This window comes from Schistocerca nitens, chromosome 1 (assembly GCF_023898315.1).
Source record: "Schistocerca nitens isolate TAMUIC-IGC-003100 chromosome 1, iqSchNite1.1, whole genome shotgun sequence".
In the NCBI taxonomy this organism is placed as follows: domain Eukaryota; kingdom Metazoa; phylum Arthropoda; class Insecta; order Orthoptera; family Acrididae; genus Schistocerca; species Schistocerca nitens.
This window is the reverse complement of record NC_064614.1, coordinates 1253153858-1253180872: the sequence shown is the minus strand read 5'-3', so window position 1 is coordinate 1253180872 and position 27015 is coordinate 1253153858.

Genomic DNA, 27015 nt, shown 5'->3' with positions numbered 1-27015 from the left:
CTTATACTGTAGTAGTTTTATTTCTGTCATTCGGCTTTATATTTCCTTTCATTCGATGTCCAAAAGCTCTTTGAGTGAACGCTGTGGGGCGGAAAGCCTGGAAACTAATCAAACACAGCTAATTACGTTCTCAGTATTTTCGAGAAAAGGACATAGGCACAACATCAGTTACGTAAATCCGTGTTAATGAAAATGCTTGGTTGCGGAAGCAGCCTTCTCACGTTACATAGTTCGCTTCTTGTTTATTCTAAAAGTGTAACAAAAACAAAGCCACATCTACATGGCTAAACGCGTCGTATTATTGAATCCAACATGGATTTCAGAGCAGGAAAACGTCTGAATGTGCCTTCCTGACAATGTTTTATTCACGAAAGGACTGTATCGTTTACTATTTACACAGACTATTGCGTGCTCATGACAGGAATTAAGAACATTAAGCAATTGCGAAAGGTAGTCTGCTAATGTTTTGGCTACCGACATGGCAACCGACATGTCACCGCCAACTTCAAATAAGCGAAAATCCTAAGTCTCTAGTGCATCTCCCCCTATACCAACACTGATATTACCACTTTCATATGCAAGATTTGGGGTCTGAACAGAACAACTGAGTAAGCTGTAAATAACTTCGGTTTAATGATGCAATCTTATCACAGAAATACACGCATTTACACAGTTTACAATGTGACAATGTTAATATAGTTGTCAAACGAACACATCTCGTCCTCAGAAAGTGAAATAATCCTAAACCCCACAATGGTAAATTTTAAGTAGAAGTTTCTTTACAAAATTATTCTTACGACTATGTCATGATGTTGGCCAGTACTACGATAAATCATCCGATTAAGATTCAAAATTCAGTATTATTTAGGATGACAATCGAGTCTACGGAGGATGGTTAGTTTTGTGACACGTTGAGAAAACGATTGCCCAAGGTCGTTCGAGTTTACTGTGTTACAGTGGACAAAAGCTAGTGAACCAACAAGTGTACGCCTCTGCGCGCGGTATTTACCCTTGCTGCGATGAGCTGTAGTCTGCATGGCTGCTCTCGTCCTCTGAAATTTCTATAAAAACTAATTAAGCCTTCGCTGATTTTTCCAGCAGAAATTATCCCTATGTTTCTCGTTATACGAGAAAACACCCACTCATCCCTAGTCTTGGAATATGGTGATGTGCGTGCATATGCGTGCATATTAAAATGCCCTCTCAATCTTCACTAGGCCAATTAACTAACGCCTGGTTCGTTTCTCCACAGTGGGAGCTCAAAGATGCATCACCTAATATCTAGCTGAATGTCAGCCGCAGTGAATGCAGTGTTTTAAATATCTCCTCTACGTCGTGCAGAGAGCTATGCGCCCTATTCTGCACTTGGCGCCAGTTCATAGAAGAGTCCCTGTGAAAATTTGCCCTGGTCTTAGCCAAAGTATCTCCCCACCTAGGTTCTTCCGTTCTCCACATCACAGCTTTTTTCGACCAATACGAGCTGTGGTGTCACCGCCACACACCACACTTGCTAGGTGGTAGCTTAAATCGGCCGCGGTCCATTAGTACATGTCGGACCCGCGTGTCGCCACTGTTAGGATCGCAGACCGAGCGCCACCACAAGGCAGGTCTCGAGAGACGTACTAGCACTCGCCCCAGTTGTACGACGACGTTGCTAGCGACTACACTGATCGAAGCCTTTCTCTCAATTGCCGAGAGACAGTTAGAATAGCCTTCAGCTAAGTTAATGGCTACGACCTAGCAAGGTGCCATTAACCATTTGTACCATTGCATGTATCTCAAGATAGTCTCACTTGTATCATCAAGAATGCTGTATACCAAAGGACGATATAAAAGTTAAGTGTTCTAGTAGCTACGTTCTTTTCTTTATCACATTCATTACGAATCCTGTTCCAGACTTAACGCCAGACGGCGTGAGTTGACGCGTGCCCTTTCGGCTACTTCACTGTGGACTGGCTGCCTTAACAGTCCACTACACGAGCATTCCTCTTATTTTTTGGGAACTCACTCTACCAGTCGCAAGGATCGTATCACTGAACTGCATCGAAATCTTGGCACTTTACTCATTCCCAGTTCGTTTCCGACAATCGGGCGTTTCGTGCCCGCTCACATGTGTATCATTCGCTGTTCACGTCATCAACTGCGTCACTGGTTTTGTTCATATCCATTTGGAATTCCGAAACGCAGTTTTCTAAAGCTCCTTTCTGTCCTACTTCTGGTGGCCCATTACTTGCTCTACAGTAGGAGTCACCTGTCCAGTCACTGACTCCCACTGCGGGATGCCTGTTAAGAGCTTTCTGTGGTGCCTCCCATGTTGCAGTCTCTTGTCCGCCCACGTTGACTTCCACACAAAACGTTCCCTCTCGTTGCTTGTTTCACCTTCTGCTAATTGGCATGCATTATATAGGAGCGGTGGGTTAATACCGTCGATTGTCATCCCTTTTGCATTACACACATATACGCAAATATACTCATTACCGGCGAAGTAAGTTAGGTGTCATACTTACCGTCCCATTACAATGTATAAAACTCTTATGTAAGGTGCGACATTGACCTACATTTATTCTGCCACCTTACGGACATAATCTGTGGTCGCGAAATACATTGACGCTGTGCTCATTCTCACGGCCTTGTTCACACACTCAGCAATACGAGTGAAATATATGACGCATCATATCTTTTAAGTACTCTTGGAAAACTAAATATAGAAAACAAATACCAACTGGTCATTTTGAAAACATTTTTGTATGTTCTCTTCTGTCCCATACTCCCACTCTTGGAGGATGCTATGGTATGCTACTTCCACCACTGGATTTTTCACAAATAATGCGCCAAACACATACCAAACTTAGTGTTCTTATGTCTCCCCGTTAAGTCACAGTACTTTTTCGAGATAGTATGTGGTACGTGGTAGAAGCTACAGAGATATGCTGCTATGTCACAGGTTTTGCACCCTTCAGCTGCCACACCCTAGTGGTTGCAACGCCATCTGAATTATCAGCCATGAGCCTAGCCATACAGTATATTATGGATTCAATATAATATTGGACATTATCAAATATTTTTACACGTCACAGTTTCTCGTCCCTAACCATGGCCCTTTATGTGGTAGAGATATAAGTCCTGCCTCAAACTTAACCATAGACAGTGCAAAAAATTAGTCATGAATACACAATTTATTTTTCATCCAGACGTTCTTCAGTTACGCTTCTGCTCACTCTCTGTCACAAACCATTACACCACAGATATTCACTCCAGGCAGCAAGTGATGTGCGCATCAGAATGTGTCGAAATCGATACAGTATTTAAAGTACAGATGTAGAACATGCATGCATAAGGACAAGATCCCGCCACATTAATGTGACCATCGGCCATGTTTGAAGTCAACGTGCAATTAACAGTCGCAGATGGCAGGCGAGAGCACTAGCAGTGGAGGATACATAAATCATGTTTTTTCGACGTGGAGAACCTGCAGTTGCTGTCGTAATGAGGAAATGTCCAAAAGGGCATACTCATTGCCTTTTGAACTGAGTATGGAAGCATTTCCGAAACGGCTAATCTGGTAAACTGTTCAAGTGTTGGTGTGGTTAAAGTACACCGTGCATGGCAAAATGGCGCTATCTGAAACTGTCGCTGAAGAAAATATGGTGACCAGTGCGCCATAGATGGAAAGAGAGTAATTGAGATGTTTGCGGGCGAGTAGACGTGCAACCGTTAAACAACTGACCTCCCATATGAACCGAGAGACTATCAAGAATGTCTCCCCAACGACTGTTTAGCGAACTTTCTTATGTATGGGCCTCCGCAAAAGGCGCCTGGTTGTTCATCAAAGATGAAGGCTGGAATATGTACGTCAATACCGAAACTGAACGACCACTGACTGGCGACAGATGATATCAAATGAAGCACAACCGATGATCCATCGGACGGATGGCTGTTGGCGGGTACAGCGTGAATCGTCTGAAAGAAAATATTTTGCAACAATTGTCGGAGTGTTATGGTTTGTGTAATGTTTTCGTGGCTTTCTCTGGATGATCTCGTCCCTATGGAATGCACTACGGATCAACATATTAGACATCTATTCTTGGGTAGCACTCCAAACCTACATGCAGCTTTTTTTTCTGCAGGATAACGCAACTTTTGGGGCTACTCACAGTGTACGTACGTGGTTCGAAGAGCACCAGTATTAGTTTACCGTACTCCATTGGCCACCAAACTCCCCGAATTTATACCCAATAGAGAATCTGTGGCACGAGCTCCATCGGGCAGTTCGCATCGTGTATCCCCAACCGAGAACTCTATCGAAGCTGGCCACTACACTGGAGTCAGCGTGGCTCAGCGTCGGAACCTTCCAGAAGCTCTCTTCCTGCACGTCCGCGCTGCGATTGGTGGTTATTCATGCTTTTTATAGGTTCTTACATTAATGTGACTGGACGGTGTACGTACATACGCTGATATTGCGCGGGATTAGCCGAGCGGTCTAGGGCGCTGCAGTCATGGACTGTGTGGCTGGTCCCGGCGGAGGTTCGAGTCCTCCCTCGGGCATGGGTGTGTGTGTTTGTCCTTAGGATAATGTAGGTTAAGCTTAGGGACTGATGACCTTATCAGTTAAGACCCATAAGATTTCACACACATTTGAAATTTTGAATGATTTTTATAATTATACACAGGGTGAAACAGAACCCGGCGACCAACCTACAGATGAGGTGGAATGGCCCGAAACAAGAAAAAAAGTATAAAGTGAAAGTGTACTCTGAAACACATATCATAAGAGCGGAATGTCGTGTGATTAGGGCCTCCCCGTCGGGTAGACCGTTCGCAGCGTGCAAGTCTTTCGAGTTGACGCCACTTCGGCGACTCGCGCGTCGATGCAGATGATGATGAGGACAACACAACACTGACCACTCAGCTACCGGGGGGCGAACATCCAAAGAGCTAAGAGAACTTGTTCATAAGAAGAGATATGTTTCACAGTAGCGAAGATAGAAAGTGGCCATGACTCTTAAGGTATGGGCTGTACAGCCAATGTTTCCCGAAATATGGTATTAGTTTCGATCTTTACTACCACCTCTCAAAGTTTGTCGGTCGATTTCAGAACAACCTGTAGATGAATATTGCACAGTTGTTGATAATTCTTCCGGCTTATATGGCCGTGCTCCATGGAATTCTTCTATTCCTAACGTTTCGTCCAATACTACGTTGGACATCTTCAGAGGTATGGCTGGTCCTGCTGAGTCCTGCCGACTGACGAGTCGGGCGTCGCCGAGAGGCCTAAATACCGAGGAAAGTGTGCGTGGTCTAGCTTGCAAATAGTAGCAGAGAGAAAACATGTCAAAGATAAAATGTAACTATCGATAATAGTCCATCATAGATAAAAATCACTTATCGATTCTGTAACGACACTGTCCATACCTCGCTTAATTTCAAGGCCTCTTCTTTTCTACTGAAATTATCATCATGTTTATAAATTTCAATAGCCTCCCTATTCAGTCGTGGATAATAGTTCGTGGTAGCACTTAAAACTGTAATTTCAGAAAACGTAACTACATGGCCACCTGACTGAAGTGCATGTTCCGCAACGGCCGATTTATGTATTTTTCCCAGTCGGCAAAGACTTTTATGCTCCTTTACCCTCGTATTCACACTTGCTTTCGTAGTACCAATATAGACCTTGCCACAAGTACACGGAATTTTATACACACCGTTAGATGATGATGGTTACCTTCTATCTTCAGCAGAACGAAGTACTTGTCGTATTTTTCTGGTAGGTTTGAATACCGGTTTCACTTTATGTTTCAGCAAAATTTTGCCGATTCATTCTGTAACCTTACTACTGAAAGGTAATGACACCGTGTTCTTCCATTGCCGTGTACCATCCTTGTCCTTTGGCCTACTGTAATTTGGCCTTAAAACTCTATTAATTTCTTTGTTTGAGTAACCATTCTTTTCGAAGGCCGGTTTCAGATGATTCAGTTCCGTATCCAGATGTTCCGGCGTACAAATCCGTTTTGCCCTGTCCACTAAACTTTTGATCATACGTCTTTTTTGTCATGATGATTGGAGTTCTTATGTCAGTATCTATCAGTATGTGTGCTCTTCCGAAACACTTTATGTTTTAGACTGCCATGTGACTCTCCGACGCCCGACTCGTCAGTGGGCAGGACTCAGCAGGACCAGCCATACCTCTGAAGATGTCCAAAGTAGTATTGGACAAAACTTTAGGAATAGAAGAATTCCATGGACCAAGGCCATATAACCCGGAAGAATTATCAACAACAGTACCATCCGGTCGTGAAAGCCGTCATTGTATGAATATTCTACATCTTCAGAAATAGAAAAGCACAGGACATTTTCTCACGTACAACGGCTTTCGGAGAGCAGCGGTCTGTATAACCCAGATCAGTATTTGACTCTGCAGTGAGCACACAGTGCTCAGAGCCCCATCAGCAGCGTGCCGCAGCAAACGGAGTGCGCCACGCGTCTGCCGACCGACCTCTCATTTGTAACTCCGGCCGCTGGCTGCCCTGCGGCTAATGCTCAGCTGTCTGCTCCAGCCACGTGGCCATTAATCCAAGAACTGAGGTCGGCCCCGTTCCTCGCCTCCCGTGTGTGCGTGTTGCTCTGGAACCGATACCAAGTGTTGACCTCACACGTTCCGAGAGAGCAAAAAATTTTCTCGTAGCCCATTTTTCATATTGTCCACTTACGAATGCACCACATACTGTATCACAGGGGTTGTCATGCGCCACAGATTTAAAGCATATATATACGTATATAATACAGGATAACCCTTAAGCGTTTTAAGTAAACAGATAAGTCAGCGATCAATATACGTAAATAAGTAAAATAACTAGTTAAATTCCATCGCGTAAATGCTGTTGATGAAACTACCACATCACATTAAAAAAAAGTTTATTAAATAATGTTGACAAGTTTGTAAATGGTGGATTCACATAAACTGCTGATTCCGAAGGAAAAACAATCAAACGACGTATGTAGTGCAAACATACCTTTAGATACGGAAAAAAGAACGTGCGAGCAAAGGTTATTTAATTTCACAATAAGTCACGAAAATACACACCAAAATAGGAAAGGCCGAAGGTTCAGTTTCCCGCTCTCAGTTGTGATAGAAAATTAAATTTCGTTGTCCTGAGTACACACCAATATAAATATCAATTGCACAAATATTACAGATCACAGTTGCCTCAAATGCCGTAAACAAATTTAAAGTTCGTACAGTCGCGCAAATCAAGCATTGAAAACACAGTGACGTAATCTGAGTTAAGTTATAAAATGATTCCGAATCAAATCAATGAAACTCACGCGTCATGTCGGTCACATAGCCACAAGTGAATAGTACAACTACCTACAATAACTGACTAACGCTCAAAAACGCCGACAAAAGCTGAAAGATTTCTGGCCCCCTACCATTCACCTTTAAATACTTTCTGTGACGTCACATACAACTGAATCCATGTTACACATTCAAATAGCCACCATCATTCAACTTTACAGCTAACTGCACATACAAACACGTATATGATGATAGCTTACAGTTAAAACTCTTAAAGTCATGTTGCAACCTCTCGTTAAAATCGCAACAAAATAATAAACATTATATAATGAAGTTCTTAAAGAGTGTACGTATCAGGTGTTTCCATGTGACTATAAATTATCTAAAACCATAAATATATATATAATGACAGATGTTGGTTACTCATCCACTAGCAACATGGGTAAGTATCTGGAAATCTCATGCTGTTCTCATACTACATATAAATTGTAGGATTTACAGTACTGGCACATTTGCATATAAACATTTTATAAACTTGTATGTAATGCATTGCAAACGTGCATGATTTGCAGAGAAACTTGTCGGGTTGTATATCGCCGTCGTCAGCTTTTATTTTACAAACCATATCATTTGTCTGCCCCCAGTGGCTGAGTGGTCGCCGGTACGGTAGCTCAGCGTGTTCGGTCAGATGGCTGTTTGTTCGATTCCCCGCTGGGTCGTAGATTTTCTCCCCTCACGGACTAGGTGTTATGTTGTCCTAATACTCATCGTTTGATCCCCAAAGGCGTGTAACTCGCCGAAGTGGCAGCAAATTGAAAGACTTGCACGCGGCGTGAGGCCCTAGTCACACGAAATGTACATTTACTTCTTACCATATCACTTGACTGTTCCTGTCCTTGAGTTCATTGCTTTTATAACCAACTACACTACACTGCCAAAGAAACTGGTATACCTGCTTAATATCGTACATGGCCGCCGAGAGCACACAAAAGTTCCGCAAAACGATGTGGCATGGACTAAACTAATATCTGGAGGGAATTGATACCATGAATACTGCAGTGCAGTCCATAAACCCGTAAGAGTACGATACGATGGGGTGGGGATCTCATCTGAACAGCACGTTGCAAGGTATCCCAGATATCCTCAATAATATTCATGTCTTGGGAGTCTGGTGCCCAGCGGAAATGTTTAAACTAAGAAGAAAAAAATGGCTTTGAGCACTATGGGACTTAACATCTATGGTCATCACTCCCCTAGAACTTAGAACTACTTAAACCTAACTAACCTAAGGACAGCACACAACACCCAGTCAACACGAGGCAGAGAAAGTCCCTGACCCCGCCGGGAATCGAACCCGGGAACCCGGGCGTGGGAAGCGAGAACGCTACCGCACGACCACGAGCGGTGGACAAACTCAGAAGAGTGTTGCTGGAGCCACTCTGTAACAATTCTGGACTTGTGAGGTGTCGCATCGGCGTGCTGGAATTGCCAAGTCCGTCGGAATACACAATGGATGTGAATAGATGCAGGTGATCAGACAGGATGTTTATGTGCGCGTCACCTGCCAGAGTCGTATCTGGACATATCTGGGATCACATATCACTCCAAGTGCACGAGCCCCACACCACTACACAGCCTCCACCAGCTTTCTGCTGACATGCATGGTCCTTACCCATACAAGTCCATTCGCTCCATACAATTTGAAACGAGATTTGTCCGACAAGGCAACATATTTCCAGTCATCAACAGCCTATTTCCAGTCATCAACAGCCCAACGTCGGTGTTGACAGGATACGGCGAGGCGTAAAGAATGTGTCGTACAGTCATCAAGTGCACACGAGTAGGCCTTCGGATCCGAAAGCCCATATCGGTGGTGTTTCGCTGAATGGTTCGCTCGCTGGCACTTGTTGATGATCCAACATTGAAATCTGCAGCATCTAGTATGATAAAAGAAAAAATAAATTAATTAAATGTATTTAAGGTTTTTCACTTTTAGTCTGATAATTGTATATATATTGTGTTTCATACTAGAATGTCGTGTTCCCAGTGTGGCACAGGATTGCTACAGGAAACACGAAAGCGTTCGAAGACGTTCGTCTTCTGTTCCGCTCTTGATCGTTGTCAGAAGGAGGCTAGTTTTTGATTATGCAAAAGCTTTTATTATTTGGAAAAGAACAACCCGGATTCCTTTACGTAATCAGTATGAGTTTTATAATTACCTAAGGGACTGTTGTGTCGATTCCCTAAGGTCTCGACACAATGAGTGGCTAGGTGCACGCGAAACTAACGCAGACGGGCGTAAATTCTGAAACAGGAGACTGGATGAAAAACTATAAAGAAAAGAAGAGAGATTGTCATCTACTTAACTTTTAATGATGTTCTTCTTGTTGAAATACATCTCTTGCATAGTAGTAAGCAATTAGCAATGATACACATGGCGCCTTGCTAGGTAGTAGCGATGGACTAGCTGAAGGCTATTTAATCTGTCTCTCGGCAAATGAGAGGAAGACGTAATACGTCTTGTCGCAAGCTATGTCGTCCGTACAACTGGGGCGAGGTCAAGTCCGTGTCTTGTGACCTGCCATGTGGTGGCGCTAGGATTGCGATTACACAGTGGCGACACGCGGGTCCGACATGTACTACAGGACCGCGGCCGATTTAAGTTACCACCTAGCAAGTGTGGTGTCTAGCGGTGACACCACATTCCTCCCCCGCAAATCGGCGAACGGTCGTGAGATAAGGCTTTCGCCCGCCGTGGGGAGGACCCCATGTTGACGTAAGCGATGAGGTGGGGAGCCTAACAACAGGCGAGGCTGTGCCACCCGCACCCGGCCATTCGGTCCGAGGGGAGCTAGGAAACGCCTGCAAACCTAGTCCAGGGTGCACGTCAACATGAGGTGTATGCGCACTTAATGAGACAGAAGGGTCGACCTCCATGTGGTCGGAGCACCCGACGGGCGAAGACGACATCTGGTCCGGAGCGGGCAAGAGGTCCATGGCGGAGGACGGCTGGTCACGGGAAGCAAGCGGCGGCGCGTGACCCAGGCGGCGGCAGCGAAGCGTCCGCTGCTGGCGGCGCCGGCGGCGGCTGCGGCGGCGCGACGCCATGAGGCAAAATGGAAGGCATCGCCGGTAACACCTGGGGATGAGGCGAGCCAGTAGATGGGTCCCCAGGGCGCTGACCTGACGGCTCCGTCGCTGAAAGCAGACGGGGAGCGGCAGAACCCAGGCGACGACAGAGGCGCAGCTGATTGAGATGCCGACGCACCTCACCAGAGGCCCCCAAAACCAAATACATCGCGCGGCCGAGGCAGCGAAGAATGCGCCCTGCGAGCCAACGCTGGGAACCGCGATAGTTGCGATAATAGACAACGTCGCCAGGAGCAAAAGCAGGAGTCTGCCGCTGCACAGGAACCGGATGTGGCGGATGCAGCAAAGACATCAGAGTTCGATGAGGACGACCATGGAGCAATTCAGCCGGCGAGCGACCATCGCGGGGCTGAGAGCGATACGAAGACAAAAAGAGCAACAAAGCGTCCTCCCGAGAACGCGACTCTTTCAATTTCAACATCTGGGACTTGAAAGTCCGGACCAATCGTTCAGCGGCACCGTTTGACTGAGGCGAAAACGGCGCGGATTTCAGATGTTGAATACCATTGGCCTTGCAGAATGACTGAAATTCTGCGGACATGAATTGTGGGCCATTGTCGGAAACAATAGTCTGCGGAAGACCTTCAATGCAAAAGATACCAGACAAGGCTTGGATGGTGGCCGAAGACGTCGTGGAAGACATCCGGACAACAAAAGGAAAATTACTGAAAGCATCGACCACAACCAACCATCGAGCATTCCAGAATGGACCAGCAAAATCGATGTGCAAGCGTTGCCAAGGGGAAGGGGCTTTCGGCCATGCAAAGAATTTCCGCGGCGGTGCGGATTGTTGTTCGGCACACGCCACGCAAGAGGAGCACATATTCGCAATCGCAGCATCGATTCCGAACCAAGTACAGTGCTGTCGAGCAAGTTGTTTCGTTCGCACTATACCCCAATGTCCTTGGTGAAGAAGCCGTAAGACAGAGGACTGTAACGAACGTGGGACTACGACTCGGGATTGATCATTATCGGAACGCAACAACAAAACACCACGTCGTACAAAAAGTCTCTCCTTGTGAGCAAAAAAACGGCGAACCAAAGGATCCTCGATCCGTGACTTTGACAAGGGCCATTGCGTAGCAACAAAACGCAAAACGGGAGCAAGGACAGGGTCAGCAGCTGTGGCTGTAGCTACACGACGAAAATCAATCGGAAACGATGCGACCACGTCATCGGCTTCCGAATCAATGAACATGCAAGCAAGTGCGGAAGAATCGAATGCCTTATCCTCAGCAACAGGCAAACGGGACAACGCATCAGCGTTGCCGTGCTTAGCAGTGGACCGATACAAGATATCGTAGCGGTACTGCGAGAGAAAAAGTGACCAGCGAATGAATTTCTGCGCTGTACGTGGAGGTACAGGCTTGTTCGGATGAAAAAGTGATGTCAAAGGCTTGTGGTCCGTGATGATTGTAAAGTGACGACCATACAAGAAGTCATGGAACTTTGTTACACCAAACACAAGAGCCAAAGCTTCCTTCTCTATTTGGGAATAATTTCTTTGCGCAGATGAGAGCAATTTGGACGCAAAGGCAATAGGGCGATCATGCGAGCCATCCTTGTGCGCAAGCACAGCACCGATCCCGAAATCCGATGCATCTACCATCAACAAAAGGGGTTTTCGGGGATCGAATGGCGTAAGGCAAGTATTTGAAAGTAACGCCGATTTCAACTGGCGAAAGGCGCGTTCGCATTCCGTCGTCCAGACGAACGGAACACCTTTACGGCGTAAGCGATGAAGCGGAGCTGAAATGGAAGAAGCATTGCGCACAAATCGGTGATAATAATTTACCTTACCCAGCACACTCTGTAGCTGTTTTAAGTTCTGCGGTGACGGCAAGTCCTGAATGGCACGAAGGTGCTCTGGACTCGGATGTATTCCTTGGGCATTTATGACATGCCCCAGGTACGGTAAGTCACGAGCAAAAAACACACATTTGTCCTTCCTCAAGCGAAGACCATTCTGACGCAAGACCTGAAATAATGTTCGGAGATTGTGCAAATGTTCTGCTTCTGTCTTTCCTGAGATTACAATATCGTCCAGATAGTTCGCAGCAGTAGGGACCGACGCACAAATAGTTTGTAAATAGTGCTGAAATAAAGCAGGGGCGGATGCACACCCGAATGGCAGTCTTTTGAAGCGATACAAGCCAAGATGCGTGTTAACCACTAAGACGCGCTGGGATTCTTCGTCCACAGGTATTTGCAAGTACGCATCTGCTAGGTCCAATTTTGAAAAATATTTTCCCGGGCACAGTTTGTCAAAAAGATCTTCCGGGCGGGGCAAAGGAAAAGTAGCAGTCACAAGTTGTGGATTCACAGTTGCCTTGAAGTCCACGCAAAGTCTCAATTTTCCGGAAGGTTTGGGCAAAATTACTAAGGGTGAGGCCCAGAGAGAAGCCTGCACACGTTCAATGACACCTTGAGATTCTAATTCGGCTAATGTTCTTGCGACCTCATCACGCAATGCGTGGGGAACATTGCGCGCTCTGAAAAATTTCGGTTGCGCGTTGTCTTTCAATTCCAAATGTGCAGCATAGTTCTTAGCGCAACCAAGGCCCGGTGCAAAAATGTCTGCAAATTCTTCACAAAGACTAGAAACACTGGCGGAAGGCACAGTCTGATTCACTGATAGGACCTGATTTACTATAGACAAATTAAACAATTGAAACAAATCTAATCCAAACAAGTTCACTGCACTAGAGGAACGAAGAACATAAAATGACACAAGTTTTGTCTGTCCCTTGTATGTTGCAATAAGGCTGCACTGTCCTAACACAGGTATATGCTGTCCTGAGTAACTAGTTAACGTAACATTTGCGGCACGCAATGGCGGGGCGCCCAGTTGTTTGTACGTGTCGTGATTGAGCAATGAAACTGCAGCTCCGGTATCGAGCTGGAATGGTATCACTTTGCCTGCAAAGTCTAGGTCCACAAAAAGTTTATTGTCTTGTTGACGACAAGAGCGACTGTCTCGTGCAATTTGAACCGATACAGGTCCAGAAGCACTTGCAACTTTACGGGATTTCCGGCGACGTCGACGCACACTTTGGGTGGGACGAACACAGTCACTGTTAGCTAAAGTGTCACTGGACGGGTGGGAATGAACTACATTAATGTCCATGGGCGAAGGTCCACGAGCCGGATTGTCCTGGGTTCGATTCCGGCGCGAAGCAAAGGGCCTGGAATTTGTGTGATTGTCTGATCTTAACTTTTTCTGGCAAACACTTTGTACATGTCCTTTCTTTTGACAGTAAAAGCAAATAGCTTGGCGTGACGGGCAATTTTCACGCGAATGTCTAGTTGCACACCGCGGGCAAGATTTCACTGCATTTGCTTGCTTACGCGGCGCACGTGGTTGCAAGCTAGGCGGCCGCAGCGAAGTCGGGCGCGAGGGCCGCTGAGCGTCCCGTGCAGCGGGCCCGGCGGGCCGATTAACGTGACACACTGCCGGCGAAGGTTCAAATGATGCCTGAGCAAAGTCAAGTGTGTCTTGCCTGTCCAATATGTCTATCACTTGTTGCAGGGAGGGATTAACTAGCTTCAAAATCTGTTCCCTTATGCGAACATCAGAAACGTTCTGTGCAATTGCATCACGCACCATAGTATCTGAATATGGGAGGCCACATTCACAGGCAAACGCGCAGTCTCTAGTAAGTCCTTGCAAAGTTGCTACCCACTCCCTATTAGTCTGACCGGCGGTACGTTTTGTACGAAAAAACGTATACCGTTTTGCAACAACATTAACTGTTTCTTTGAAATAGGCATCTAAAGCAGACAAAATTTCTTCGTAGGACAGAGTTGCTACGTCGCGTCGGGGAAACAATTTCACTATCACACGGTAGGTAGACACACCGACACAAGAAAGCAAAAACGGCTGCCGCTCTTTACCTTGAATTCCATAAGCAGTGAGATGAAACTGGAACTGGCTGGCCCACTCAGTCCAGCTTTCGGTTGTGGCCTCAAAGGGCCTAAATGGCGGTGCGACAGCGTTGTGTGGCTGCGGTAGCGATGAAGCGGCGGGTGCCGCATCGGTTTGCAGCGCACGTTGACCCTGGACGAGCTGTCCAAGGGCTTCCAATAACGCCTGCGTCTGCTGATTCTGCAAGCGAAAAAATTCGGACAGTACATCTGGAGAATGCGGCGAAGCCATGACACAAGCAAATTAGAGCAAGTATAACACAAAGACTGCAACGTGGGCGCGGCATCCCATCCTCGTCGCCAAAATATTGTTGTGTCGATTCCCTAAGGTCTCGACACAATGAGTGGCTAGGTGCACGCGAAACTAACGCAGACGGGCGTAAATTCTGAAACAGGAGACTGGATGAAAAACTATAAAGAAAAGAAGAGAGATTGTCATCTACTTAACTTTTAATGATGTTCTTCTTGTTGAAATACATCTCTTGCATAGTAGTAAGCAATTAGCAATGATACACATGGCGCCTTGCTAGGTAGTAGCGATGGACTAGCTGAAGGCTATTTAATCTGTCTCTCGGCAAATGAGAGGAAGACGTAATACGTCTTGTCGCAAGCTATGTCGTCCGTACAACTGGGGCGAGGTCAAGTCCGTGTCTTGTGACCTGCCATGTGGTGGCGCTAGGATTGCGATTACACAGTGGCGACACGCGGGTCCGACATGTACTACAGGACCGCGGCCGATTTAAGTTACCACCTAGCAAGTGTGGTGTCTAGCGGTGACACCACAGGGACCTTTAACAATGAACAATAAAATAATTGCATTTGCAAATGAAATCATTTATAGATGGGGCAGCTATGAGCTGTATAGAAGACAAGAAGCGGCCTTCTGTCTGCGACCAGGATGCCGCAGTATTCTCTGCTGTAGTAAAGGCTGTTTGAGATTTACAAAAATAATATGACATGGAGGTAAAGGAAATAAAGGAAAGGAATAGAATAAAAAATCTGGCAAACACTAAATATATTCAAATAATTCTCACAAGCAATTAGGCTTTATTTATAAACAGTATAAATTACATAAGTAATTTTCTGACTGTACTCGTATGGTGCTATCAGATTTCAGCCTATCCTGCGCAATCGATGTATTAGCGGAACGCTCAGTTCAGCTTCTGTTAAAATGTTTCTTTGACTGCGCAATCGATGTATTAGAGTTCGCGCTAGATGCGCATCGTTACAGTTATGTAAATTATGTAAAACAAATGTCTTTCAAAGAATAGATCTCATCTCATAAGTTGATCATATAATACACAGCTAGGTGAATGCCTTTCCAAGGGTGCGACGGAAAGCCCAATAATATTACATCGCTTCCCGCGTGAGGAGTATGATTCTGAAAGATCGTTACGACTCACGCGCAATCGTAATATTAGTGGACTGACGTACTTAGTGAATTAAGTATTTGAGGATGTCTCCTTGTACGGAGCAAAACAAACATAAAATGAGACAAATAGAGGTATATACGTTTCACATGAAGTAGTCAAAACTCATCACAGTTGCTTGATCATTCACAAACTTGGTTGTGGCTTGATGCCATCATAAGTGTTGAAGGATTTAACATAGGTTCCTCGTTCCGTATTCTCTAGAAATACTTTCAATCAATAGGAACACTGAAATACTAACATAGATACATATACACACATATATATACAGATACATATACACATACATATATACACAATTAATGACAAGAGGAAAATAAATTTGTTTACAGGAATTCATTTGAAGTATTGGTGCATTTCCGCCAATTTTGAACTGAACATAACTTTTATCAGTCTTTCTCGTAGCGACGTGACCTTCACTTGGTGGTTGGGAGTATTTCATATGAAATTGGGTGATTTTCAAAAGGGAATTCTTTCATCGCCTTTCACTTTTCACTGCACTATAACTGCGGTCACCTTCTCACATTCTGGAGTAAAACGCTGAAAATTTCATTATTTGAAGGGGGAAGTGATATTTCTGGACTCGACGATCCATCGGGTCGTGTCGGGAATCAGAAGAGTTTATGACTGGTTCAATGGCGAATTAGTCAATTTAGGGGCTGTATTAATCTCATTCCAATTCATGTTTCAGCGCATGAAAATACAGAGATAAAAAAATCTGTATTATGTCTTGCTCATTAACTAGTATCCTAATCTAAGGGAATATAGAGTAAGAATTTAAGACAGTAAAAAGTACTATACAGACTATGTACATGTATATTATATACTATTCATGGTTTGTGTCTAGGTTTCATATTCTTTCATTAGCAAGCATTAGCAAAACATGTTTCGTCTTGTACAGGTCTTTCTTAAGCAATGTATTTGGTAATATCACCATAGCAAATTTCATAGTTAGGTAAAAGTCATCATTACTGCCCTTTTCATGTAAATATAGTAAAATCATGCATAGATTATTAACGTTTTATTATTTTTATTTCCATTTTCCTCTCAAATCTGGAGCACGATCGCGCGCGTTGTAGAGAGAAATGCTTATTGTTGAGCGCGGGCCGGCGAGCAGTCATTAAATGTTGCCACAGTGCTTCACAGTCACGTGGTAACGAACTGGCGGTTTAACAGCGTTGGCAGTCCACGTCCTGCACGTGGCAAATTGTTTTATAACTTGTGCATTTTGTTGAATCATGGGTACTGGAGCAGCTCGTCAAGGCGACATGGTCAACCTGGACGGTAAACTGACTGTACCAGCGACGAAGAACAGTCGTCGATGAAAATGACTACTATCACCTACTGCGGTGAGTACAATAGCTTGTCTATCCTTTGTCTGGTAGTCATTGTATCGTCGTTGCAATGTGAGATTATTTATAATGCTACTTCACACGCGGAATATCACACGTGTCCTTTTTTTTTTTTTTAACTACTGTCCAAGACCTAACGACAGTCGTGTTTGCTATTCTGAATGGTGCTTCTAAAGCACATTTGATTTTATATGTATTTTAAATCTGATTCTTTTTCTTCTCTTATTGTTGTATAACAGCCGTTATTTTAGTTTCTTTGTTCATTTACTCCGTCACACCAATAAGCAGTAAAATATACCCTCTTTGGCTTGCCGAACAGTTCACATTCAAAACTGCATATAATAGAAATCGGGAAAATGATTCATGTTTCCTAGGCTGCTTTTGCTCACAGCAAATCAGATTTACATCACGTTTGGATAAGTAACTGCAGATACGCATTAACCAAGAGCCATGATCGTCAATACGGACAATATATACACGTCAAGTCTTTTGAAACCGTTTCCAAATTTCTTCCCCTACCGGGTAAGGTAGAAAGGTAAGAAATCCAAAGAAGAAAACTACTGTAGGATAATGCAAAGAAATAAAAGATACGAAGATAGATAATAGGTGAAATAATCAGTTTAGCAAATTCATTCTTTGGTTACACGACTTTTAATGTCATCCATGCGGCATAACTTAACTTCAGTATTAAAATGTCGCACAAATCCGCTTTCAAAGCATCGTCAAATATATTTCAAAATCACGCAATGCTGACATAGCAAATTATCTCAGTCCTCAATTAGGTATCTTAGTGTCGAAGGATTTTATATGACACTTGTCATAGGAATAGTTTCTCTAAGTTTCTCCAATACAGGATCTAATTACATCATTAGAAATGCATATTTCTTGACCTGGTATAAATTAAAGTTGCGAGTACCAATACTCATTTCATTGTACATTAACTGTATGTACTGCTTATACTCGGAGTAAGCTACAGATTACATTGTATCAATTTGCATTGTACATGGTTCTAGCGACTTAATATATCAATCTTTTGAAAGCTTAACTTAGGTTATTACTTCACATATACGGACTTTCTGGTCTGAATGAGGAATTTAAAGAAAACCTTTACTACTTGGTAAAAAGGAGATTTGCCATAACTTAAAACTAAAGCAGCTGGTCGCACTTCGCCACATTCCTTACTCAATTCAACGACTGTAGCCCTCTATGGCTCAAGAAACTTAAAACTACCTTAAAACTAAGGCAGATCTTATTTTCCAAATACGTAGAGTACCTTTTTCAATCACTTCATATCTTCCAAGCTCCATCATTACTTTGCATCCACCTCAGTCAAATGATTACGTCACCTGCAGACTGTTGACTCACATACTTCCTAAACAGACCACACTCTAGTTTCAGGCTGCAGCTTAAGATAATAAATGATTTTTTAAAATGTTTCTCATGCTACGTCTTTAGGTCTACATGGTGGTAAAGTCCTTTTACGCGTCCACTACCTGGATCTGTCAACACATAACAACCAATATGTGGCTATAACAAACTGTTCTTGGTATAGGTGTTACCACTTACGATTTTTACGTAAGATGAGAGATGGTTTGACGTGTGTCCTCAGAAGAACACGCTCGTTCAAGCGATACGACAGAACTTTATTGACATGCTTGTCAGATGCCTTTTTTTCTTAAGTTACCATGAGTTCTGTGAGAGATCAGGGCTTGTCTCAATTCATTATCTAGGTTGACATCTGGACCTTGTATCTTGGGGATAGGATTAGTCCATTCATTGGTTTCCTTTTGCCTGGAGATTAGTTCTGAAGGTGTGAAACCGGTCGAAGTGTGTGGTAGGTTATTTACAATCTCTTCAAATGGAGTACTGAAATCGATTCACAGTGTTTGCTGGTTCAGTACGTAGGTGCAAATAAAACGATTAAATTCTTTGAAGACTCATACTCTCGTGTTGCTTTGGCGTCTAAATCTTGAAATTAGAATCTGTCTAATACTATTAGTGGCAAGAAACTGCCTCCACTCTTTTCCAAGTCTGAAGCATTATCAGACAACACGGTTTCCGGCTTACCAAAACGAGGAAAATAATCCTTTCTATTTGTCTTACTAAAGATTTTGCACTGGAAGACTTCATCGCATTTAAACGCACGTGCTTAGTGAAGAGGTCTAGCAAAACCGCAAGGTACTTAGCACCTCCTCTTCCTCTCCGAAGTGGACCTGCATAGTAAGGACTGACTATTTGGTTAGGACGCTCAGTGTAGATAGGATTCAAAGGTATGACATTCGAAAGATTGAAGGGCTTTGCTTTCTGGCAGATGAAACAAGTGCTTAGAAGTTTATGAATTCTCTTATGAAGATTGGGTACGTAGAAATAGGCAGAAATCTTTCTTTTACACTTCTCAGGGGCATGACGTCCACAGGATGGGTGAGTGTACCATATGAGATACTCAACGTACTCCTCAGGAATACTCACACACCATTGCTCCGTCAACATACATGTACGATGTAATAAAACACCATTGTGTGATTCATAAAATTTCGACAAACGATGATGATTAGGGTTGTCTTGTAGAAGCTTTTTGACTCTTCCATTTACGATCGCTTTCTTGCAGAGTACCCATCTGACGGGAAAGACGTAGAAAATAACTACGATTCAAGGAATCATTCATGATAAGTATCTTGTGATTAAAAACGTAAGTTCCGTAGGCTCCGGCATACCTTCCGGCATGCGTGACAATGCATCTGCAACGATGTTGTTCTTGCCTTTCACGTAAACAATTTAGAAATTGTGTTCCTGTAGAAATAGGCACCAGCGAGTAAGTCTCAGATGACTGATCTTACACGAAAGGAGAAAACCAAGAGCTTGACGGTCGGAATACACTTTGATCGGATGACCATAAGTGTAATAATTGAAATGGCGGGACGCCCATACAACTGCCAATTCTTCTAACTCCGTAACAGAGTACGATCTCTCACACTCCGTCAGCACACGACTGGCGAAACTAACTATCCTAATCTCCTCTTTACCTCCAGTTTTCTTTAGCTGGAACAAACAAGCTCCCAAGCCTTGAAATGAGGCGTCACAAGAAATGCAGAATTCAGATTTCATATCCGGATGACTGAGGATATTGCTATTCATAAGAGCTTGTTTGATTTTGTATAAGGCTTGTTGACATTCAGAGGTCCATATCCAATGTACGTTTTTCTTTAAGAGATTGTACAACACTGGATTGTTCATGGATTGATTTGGTATAAAGCGACAAAAGAAATACGTTAACCCTAGTAAACCTTTTAATTGTCTTTTGGTGCAGGGCACAAGCAAGTTCCTTATAACAGACAGTTTGTTAGGATCGGGAGAAATTCCCTCAGAAGAGATGATATGACCAAGGAATTTTACTTCCGTTTTTTTCAAACTTTAATTTCTGTAAATTGGCAGTAACGCCAAAGTTGGCAAACCTCACTCAGGCTTGCGGAATCAAGTTAAGGTGTTCCTCACATGAAGTCGAGGCTACTAAGAGATCATCGACATAGACAGTTATTTTATCCAGCAAATCATGACCTAAGACATGGTCAAGTGCGGAAACAAAGACACCTGAACTAATATTCATGGCAAATAGTACGACCCAAAATTGATATGACCAACTCGCAAAGATAAACGCCGTGTACTTCCTTGAAGATGGCGACAACTTCACCTGCCAATAGCTACTACGAAGGTCGATGGAGGTTAGAAATTTAATACCTTAAAACCCTTGTAGTTGCTCCTTCAATACTTCAGGCCGGGTACACAGAGGAACAATAATTTGATTGATTTTCCTAGCGTCTAGAACAAGCCTAAGACTTATGTTTAAATATGGACAATTATGGGCTCGAATATGGAGAGTCAGTGGGCTCAATTATTTTCCAGTTTAACATGTTGCGGATTTCCTGTCGTAGTGCTTCCTTGCGTGATTGCGAAACTACATAGGTAGTTTTACAGTAGGTGCTGTGGGGCTTAACTTTCTTTTCGAATACATAGTTGGCTATGATTCCCGGTTTCTTAGAAAACACATTGATAAACTGTGTCAACAGGTCGTATCGTTCCTTTCTTTGATGGTCACCTAATCCGTCAGATTCATTAGCCTTCGTCAGTAATTCTTCGTGTGTCGCTCAAAGTCTTCGTCCGCGTTTCCTGACACGTCTAAATAATTAAAATATTGTTGTCGAGACGTGAGCTTTCGGAGCTTCCTTATGTTCTTCGCTGGACAACTTAACTTTGGTCCTCATAAGTCGAATCACTATGCACTTATCACTGCATCTGAGAGTACATGTACCTTCATACAAATCTATGATGACACGATTCTTATGTAGAAACTCCATTCCTAGGAGGCAAGGTACTGACAGATTTTTAACAACTAGAAAGGTACATGGTACGGTGTCTGATGCAAATCTCACTGGTACATGAATTTGTAGCGTCACCTTTTGAACTAGAGAGCCTGCAGCTCCGGATATGGTACACCCTTGTACTGGCAATGGCAGAACATTTGCTACAGAACACACTTTCTTATATACACATAAAGACAAAACATTGATATTGACACCAGTATCTATTATAGCGACAAGTGGTACATCATGAATATGAATCATAGTGGATGCCCGAACCTGATTTTCCCATTAATCCTCAGCATTGAAAAGGTCATTCTCCTTCAACAAGTCATCCCATAAGTCACACTCATTGTCATATCGTATAAGGTTGACTTGTCCGCTAATGAAATCGCCCCCAACGTGCTCCTCAGCTTCCCCAAGGAGGTAAGAAAAATTAATGGCTTTTAGTTTTGCGCATGTTGATTAGGTTGAATTTCGCTCACAATTACCTTTGAAATACCGGGCGGTACACTCGGTACCAAGTTTGCTTCCGTATTCCACCTACGTTGCAGGCTATTGGCTGGAATTACAGCCGAGATGGTGTGTGTTGGCTGATTTGTTCGGGCATAGTAGATGCGACAATTTGAATTTCATGATTTTGAAGTTGATTGTTAGTAAAAGGGGGCTGAATATTCCTAAAGTTTGGAGAATACCTTTGTTTGTATTGCTTGAAAGGATGTGGAGCATTTCTCCCTTGAGAACAGTGCTGGTATCTAGGCTGGTTACCATACTGCTGTTGATTGTTGGTGTTAATCCAACTTCCATTACAATTGAAATTATTATTATTATTGCCTTGGAGATATTTATTGTAGTGATAGCGATCATTGTAATTAGCCGGTGAATTACCGTATTGCTGTTGTGTTGTCTGGTATATGGGGTGGTACCATTTTTGATCCTGGAATTTACGTTTCTGCTTCCCGTTGCGGCGATAGTATTTGTTATTATCACACGGCACGTCTTTACTGTTGTTGGGTTGGTATGACATACCTCAGTCTGCACCTACGCCGTGTGGCTGTGTAGTGTGCGGGCCGAGGTGACAGTTACTCCGCGCACTTGCACGCACGTCCTTTTGAATGATGTCAAGGTTGTCAAATACTGACAGAAAAGCCTCCGTGTCGTCGTCACAGACATTTGTTAACTTATCTGAGATTGATACCGGTAGCTTTGACTTAAGGATCATAATTACGTCCTTCGTGAAAATTGGCGTGTCCCAATATTGTATTTTTCACAGGTATTTCTCAAAGTACCTACGGAGACCAGAACTTCTCGTATTAAACGGTTCAGCATTATATACTTCTTTCTGAGGTGTTGTTGTATGCCTGAACTCCAGAATTTGTCCAGAAATTGATTTTCGAAGTCAGCGTAAATATTACATGTGTCAATCACTTCTGTTCCCCAGACAGACGCCTCTCCTTGAATGTAACCTACTATAAAGCGCATACGTTGCTTGTCATCCCAGCTCTCAGGAAAAACCCCATTAAATGACTTCAGAAAAACCATTGGGTGGATGTCGCGTTTCTCTGGCAGAAAAGGCTGGAACACGCACGCGGTGCTTGAGAACATTTCTTCTTTCATGAGCTAGGCAAGAGTTCCTTGATCATTCTGGTTGCATAGTAACAGGTTCTTGTTGCTGTGACCATGAACACGTGGAGAGAATTTTACACGAGACATGAGATTATTATTGTATTCATGTGCTGAAAAAAGCAAGTGTGAATACTCACTGCTATTGTCATTAGGAAAATCATTCACTTGTTGTTTCAATGGTTCGATTTCCTCAGTGAGGTGTCGTTTCCACTCGGGAAGATCTCGGTGAAAAACTCTACGAATCTCTCCTAAATCACTGAGACGCGTATCTCCTGATGAACCTGGAGCAGCTAAAACTTCAACTGCGGCTGTTGAACCTTGTTTTCTATGTAGTGTTCTTTAGTCTCGACCCATTCTACAAATTCTTTCCCTATCGTGGAACGTACGTTTGCGGCAGCATCACTCCCTCTTTCCAATGTTAATGTCGGATAGCGCCTGTGTCAGATCATTGCCTGGCCTTGCAGAGTAATGACATTGTCTGCAAACTTTTTTACTTTAGTTCCGGCCTCGGCGGACTTCTTTGAGACTTCCGTTGTAACAGCCTGGAAACTTTCGACTTGTACTTTGAAGTCTTTGTACATGTTACCTACTGTGCTCTCACATGCATCTATCTTCATCAGAATACCTTCTATCATTTCATTAACTTAAGTACTTAATTCCGCGATACATTCCACCGAGACCGTTCTTATTCTTGCCTCTAAGTTGGCATCAACACTATCTAACCAGTAACAGAGGTTAGATTACCAATGGTGGTATTTAGATCAAACCATTTGCGCTGTGTCTCCTGTGCTTTTTCCCTTTCTTTTTGTTCCCTTTCTTGTCTATCACGTTGTTTTTGTAATTTATAAGCTTCCCTTTCCAGCTTCTCCTGTTCTCCTTCTTGAAAAAAAAAATTCTCATCATTTCAACCATCGAATTTTCTCCCGCCTGTTGTGACGATGATTGCTTTGACGATACGTCACGCACACTATCATCGTCTGTCGTTTCTCCATTCGCGAATCGGGTCTGCCTGTTCCCGTTCGCGAACGTAGTGGGTAATACTTGGCAACTGTGTCATCAACGTCATCCACACTGTTTAACGGCTTGCCTCTGTCATCTGCCATCTTTATTTTCAAGTTTGTGACGTAAGGGCTGAAAGAAACCTTTCGCGGCACGCCAATCGTCAACTCTCCGATGCGCACGCTGAGACGCTTCCTGATAGCCAAACGTAACACCGAGGTAGCAGAAAATTGCAGAGCTACACCGGCTAGAAGACAAGATGGCACCTAGCTTTGAAAATAAGGGAGAATCACCTACTAGACACTGAATCCTGCTATCATGGTATCCATCTTGTGTTCTTAACCGTAACAACAATGAAGATGCTAATAAAGCTAACAAATAAACTTTGCATGAACAGATGATCAGAAATGAATTCTAACTACGTAAATAAGCAACTCTGCAAGGAAATTAACATCGATTGGATAAAATGAAGCAGTAAGGAAAGAAATTCCGGAAATCAGATTTTTGATACAAGGCGAGATTCTATGCGTAATGTAATCCGTACTTGCATCCGCCGTGTTGCACACTGCTGTTATTTTTCAAAATTTATTAATACTTCCACGGTTTTGTTCAGTACTTCCTTTACGGCTTCCCGATGTCCACCGGATGATGTCATGAAACTCTAAAAGAACAGGTTAATTTGTTTTTATCAGGTGCCTGTTCGGGCGACACATCTAGTATGATAAAGGAAAAAACAATTTAATGTATTTCAATTTTTAAAATTTTAGTTTGATAATTATATAAACATATATTGTGTTACATACTAGAATGTCATGTTCCCAGTATGGCACAGGTTTGCCACAGGAAACACGAAAGTGGTCGAAGACGTCCGTCTTCTGATCGGCTCCCGATCGTTGTGAGAAGGAGGCTAGTGACTGGTTACGCAAAGGCTTCTATTATTTGGAAAAGCACAACCCGTATTCCTTTACTTAATCAGTACGTATTCTATAACTACCTAAGGGACCTTTAACAATGAACAATAAAAAAATTGCATTTGCAAATGAAATCATTAATTAATTGGGCAGCTATCACTTGTATAGAAGACAAGGAGCGGCCATCTGTCTACGAACAGGATGCCGCAGTATTCTCTGCTGTAGTGAAGGCTGTTTGACATTTATAAAAATAATATGACATGGAGGTAAAGGAAATAAAGGAAAAGAATAGAATAAGAAACCTGGTAAGCAATAAATATATTCAGATAATTTTCACAAACAATTAGGGCTTATTTATAAACAGTAAAACTTACAGAAGTAATTTTCTGACTGTATGGTGTTATCAGATTTCAGCCTGTCCTGTGATATTTTCTTGGTTCACATTTTTGTCACAAATTACAGTCACTATTTTTCTCCTTCCTTCGAGACAGCTGGCCGGTGTGGCCGAGCGGTTCTAGGTGGTTCAGTCTGGAACCGCGCGGGCGCTACGATCGTAGGTTCGAATCTTGCCTCGGGCATGGATGTGTGTGATAGGTTAGTTAGGTTTAAGTAGTTCTAACTTCTGGGGGATTGATGACCTCAGGTTTTAAATCCCATAGTGCTCAGAGCCATTTGAACCATTTGAACCTTCGAAACAATTCTTGCAACGTTCAACACCTTCATAACAATAACTTGCCGATTTACAGTATCGAACACAGATTATTCGAATTTTATTAATGAATAACTCTTGTCTACACGCTGGCAAGACCGCTCACTTTTCTGGCTTAAAGACAACCTTCTTTACGCTTTCACATTACAAGCAGAAGTATGATAAAATTTCAAGATCTACAAAGGTCTGTTTCTATATAGATCGAAGCGGAACTCTCAGTTCAGCTTCTGTTAAAATGTTTCTTTGACTGCGCAATCGATGTATTAGCGTTCGCGCTAGATGCGCATCGTTACAGTTAAGTAAATTATGTAAAACAAATGTCTTTCAGAGAATATGTCTCATCTCATAAGTTGATCATTTAATACACAGCTAGGTGAATGCCTTTCCAAGGGTACTCACTCACAGCTTTCATACGACGGAAAGCCCAATAATATTACAAGCAGTCTGCGGAAAGCTTGCACTTCTGTCACGTTGAACAGTTCTCTTCACTCGTCGCTGGTTCCGTTCTTGCAGGATCTTTTTCCAGCCACAGCGGTCGGAGATTTGATGGTTTACCCCATTCCTGATATTCACGGTACACTTGTGAAATGTTCGTGCGGGAGAATATTCACTTCATCGCTACCTCGGAGAGGCTGTGTCCCATCGCTCGTCCGCCGACCATAGCTCCACGTTCAGACTCACCCAAATCTTGATAACCTACCATTGTAGCAGCACTAACCGATCTAACAACTGCGCCAGACACTTGTTCTTTTATATAGGCGTCGCAGACCGCAGTGCCGTGTTCTGCGTGTTTACATATCTATTCGAATATGCATGCCTATACCAGTTTCATAGGCGCTTCAGTGCAAAACAATTTGAAGTTTCTTAATATGAATCCTAAATTATACCTGAAGTTGCGACGAACGGATCCCTTTCCTGCGATTCGTCAAGGGTACTTACCTTTTCTATATCAAGTATGTTGAGTCTGTTTTTTGTATGTTGCTGCAAGAATAGTTAGCAGTTCTACAGTTTTGCTCCTGGTGGAGGTCGAGTGGGAGCTGCAATACGTACAGAGGTTACCGGAGGAGAAACCCGGTTTTTTCCAGGTATTTATTTATAGCGGTGCGTCCACGCAGCCTCTGGTCTTGCGCTTAATGTTTATGACGTCATATCTCCTGAACTATATGTCGGACCATGACATAATTTTGTAGGCACATTCGGTGGTATACGAGGTGTGGCTAGAAAATAACCGGACTAGTACTGGTGAAACAATAAAACGAATGCAA